Below are 4028 nucleotides of genomic sequence, written 5' to 3'. Positions count from 1 at the left end.
GTTTCCAGCCGATTTCTCATACACAAACAGCAGTTGACCGGCGTTGCCTGGTGAAACGTTGTTATGATGCCTCGTGTAAGGAGGAGAAATGCATACCCCTTAGTAAGGAAACAGAATTACTGACAAACGTCAGAAATTCAAACTCCCATATAGGATTTCCCTCAACATACGTATAATGAAACAGTTCCCAATAAAGGGAAGCCTATCGCGATTGCGATTTATCGTCTCGCGACATTGCTGCTCGCGTTGTCGAGATCCAATGACTGTTAGCAGAATATGGTATCAGTGCGTTCAGGAGGGTAATACGGAACGCCGTGCTGGATCCCAACGGCCTCGTATCACTAGCAGTCGAGATAACAGGCATCTTATGCGCATGGCTGTAATGGATCGTGCAGCCACGTCTCGATCCCTGAGTCAACAGATGGCGACGTTTGCAAGACAACAGCAATCTGCATGAACAGTTCGACAACGTTTGCAGCAGCATGGACTATCAGCTCGGAGACCACGGCTGGGGTTACCCTTGACGCTGCATCACAAACAGGAGCGCCTGCGATGGTGTACTCAACGACGAACCTGGGTGCACGAATGGCAAAACGTCATTTTTTCGGATGAATCCAGGTTCTGTTTACAGCATCATGATGGTCGCATCCGTGTTTGGCGACATCGCGGTGAACGCACATTGGAAGCGTGTATTCGTCATCGCCATACTGGTGTATCACCCGGCGTGATGGTACCTCTTGTTCGCGTTGACGGCACTTTGAACAGTGGACGTTACATTTCAGATGTGTTACGACCCATGGCTCTGCCCTTCATTCGACCCCTGTGAAACCCTACATTTCAGCAGGATAAAGCACGACCGCATGTTGCAGGTCCTGTACGGGACTTTCTGGATACAGAAAATGTTCGACTGCTACCCTGGCCAGCACATTCTCCAGATCTCTCACCAACTGAAATCGTCTGGTCAATGATGGCCGGGCAACTGGCTCGTCCCAGTACGCCAGTCATTACTCTTCATAAACTGTGGTATCGTGTTGAAGCTCCATGGGCAGCTGTACCTGTACACGCCATCCAAGCTCTGTTTGACTCAATGCCCAGGCATATCAAGGCCGTTATTACTGTGAGAGGTGGTTGTTCTGCGTACTGATTTCTCAGGATCTATGCACCCAAAGTGCGTGAAATTGTAATCACATGTCATTTCTAGTATAATATGGTTGTCCTATGAATACCCGTTTATCAATTGCATTTCTTCTTGGTGTAGCAGTTGTAATGGCCAGTAGTGTACTTCTTTCGTGAAGGCATTTGTAAGGCTGTATTTAGTAACTCTGCATTGGCAGCACTGTCTTCGATAGTATCTCCATTGCTATCGTGCAGAGAATGTATTGAATGTTTCTTGCCGCTAACATACCTTACATACGACAAGAATCTCTTTGGTTTTTCTGCCACGTTTCGAGACAAAGTTTCGTTGTATAAACTGTTATCGGCATCTCGCATTGAAGTCCGCGCTAAATTTCGAGCTTGTGTAAAAGATAACCAATCTTGGGGATTTTGCGTCTGTTTAAATTTGGCATGTTTGTTTCGTTGTTTCTGCAACAGTGTTGTAACCCGTTTGGTGTACCAAGGAGGATCAGCTCCGACGTTTGATAATTTATTTGGTATAAATCTCTTAATTGGTGCCGATACTATTTCTTTGAATTCAACAAACAGCTGGTCTGCACTTGTAGTATTAATTTGGAAATAGCAGAGATTGTCTCTCAGGAAGGCGACAAGTGAATTTTTATCTGCTTTATTGAATATGTATATTTTTAGTTTATTTTTGGCTGATTTGGGGATTACAGTATTCAATCTCGCTACGGCAACCCTGTGTTCACTATTCCCTGTAGGATTATTTGTTGCTAAGAGGTCAAGTGTGTTTCCACAACCGTTTACTATTCGCGTGGGCTCAAGAACTAACTGCTCGAAATAATTTTCAGAGAAAGCGTTTAGCACATTTTCGGGTGAAGTTTTATGCGTACCTCCGGAATTAAACATGTATTTTCACCAACATACCGAGGATAAATTAAAGGCACCACCAACAAGAATCGTATGAGTCGGTTACGTGTTTGAAAACGAATTCAAGTTTTCTTTGAACCTTTCAGCACCTGATTCATCTGAATTGGGAGGTCACTAAATGAATCCAATTACTATTTTATTCCGGTTGCCAACAATGACCTCTACCCATACTGACTCACAGGAACTATTTATTTCAATTTCACGACAAGATAAACTACGTCTAACAGCAACAAACACGCCACCGCCAACCGTGTTTAGCCTATCCTGTCGTAACACCGTTAGGTTCTTCTCAAAAATGTCGGTTGAGCTTATCTCCGGCTTTAGCCAGCTTACAGTGCCTATAACGATGTGAGCATCAGTGGTTTCTCTTAGCGCTTACAGCTCTGGTACTTTCACAACAGAGCTACGACAATTTACAACTGCTATACTGATGGTTCCTGTATCTGCCTTCTTCCTGTGTTCGGCCTGCACCCTTTGTGACTGAAGCACTTCTTGTGTTTTCCCCTGGCCCTCTAACCGAAAAAACCGCCCTGTCCACGCCACACAGCCCCAGCTACCAGTGTAGCCGCTTCCTGCAAATTGTGGACACCTGACCTATTCAGCGGAACCCCAAACCCAACCACCCTTTGGCGCAAGTCGAGGAATCTGCAGCCTATACGGTAGCAGAACCGTCTGAGCCTCTGATTCAGACCCTCCACTCGGCACTATACCAGATCCGCAATCGGTCGTGTCGGCTATGCTGCAAATGGTCAGCTCTGCTTTCATCTTGCAAGCTAGACTGGCAGCCTTTACCACATCTTTAGCCGATTTAAACCAGAGAGAATCTCTTCTGATCCAAAGTGACGCACATCATGGCATTCGGGAGGACCCTTTCCACATCTGGAATGACTCCACCCGGTATGCACACGGACTGCACATTGGTTTTCGATCCCTTCTTGGCATCCATGTCCCTAAGGGGCCCCATAATGGGCCTAACGTTGGAGCTCCCAACTATCAATAATCCCACCCTCACTCACTGTTCGGATCTAGCAGGCTGAGAGGTTTCCTCTGAAACAGGACAGGCGACAGCATCTGGCTTAGCGATAGTGTCAGCCACTGACAGTACCTGGAACCTGTTTGTCAAACAAACCAGGGAGGCCTTACGTGCGGCCTCCTGGGAAGTCTTTCGCCGCCTGCTAAGCCCCGGGGCGACCTCCCACTCGACCACAGGTGAGGGGTCAACCTCAATGCGAGCAGTAACTGGGTTGGTCACCGGTGAGGTTCAAATGGCTCTGAGCACTATGGGACTTAACTGCTGAGGTCGTCAGTCCCCTAGAACTTAGAACTACGTAAACCTAACTAACCTAAGGACATCACACTCATCCATGCCCGAGGCAAGATTCGAACCTGCGACCGTAGCGGTCGCACGGTTCCAGACTGTAGTGCCTAGAACCGCTCGTCCCACCAGTGAGGATCGATCGGAGGACTCGGACGTGCTGGACGTCCATTGGATCCCCACGGCCGGCCCACAGCAGTGGCGCTCATCCACTGCAGCCTCAAGCAGTGTAACCGAAGCCATCACAGACTGAAGATGAGAGCGAAGTGTCACCAACTCGACTCGCATCTGCACATAATAATCGCAATCGCTGTCCATCCTAAATACCGTAGAAAACTAAACTATGCAGACAAACGGGCTAAAGGCATGTGCTGCGCAACTCTACTGCAGAATCTGACGAAAACGCTGGAACTGTGTCTAATAAATTAGATTAATACGGAGATATTCAAAAACCTAACTACGGAAGCACTCAGGTGAAACTAAATAACTTGTCCCTGACTAGAAACTTGTAATACGTCAAAAAATCTGTTTACTTTCCGACGCAAACGAAAACGTGAGAACTGTGGCTACTGGATATTAAATTAACACGCAGAAACTCAAGAAAGTAAATTATTAAAGCATACAGATGATATAAAATTCGCTCGTGGTTAGGAACTAGTAACAA

The sequence above is a fragment of the Schistocerca serialis genome, chromosome 1 (genome assembly GCF_023864345.2).
Source record: "Schistocerca serialis cubense isolate TAMUIC-IGC-003099 chromosome 1, iqSchSeri2.2, whole genome shotgun sequence".
Lineage (NCBI taxonomy): Eukaryota > Metazoa > Arthropoda > Insecta > Orthoptera > Acrididae > Schistocerca > Schistocerca serialis.
This window is presented reverse-complemented; position numbering follows the sequence as displayed.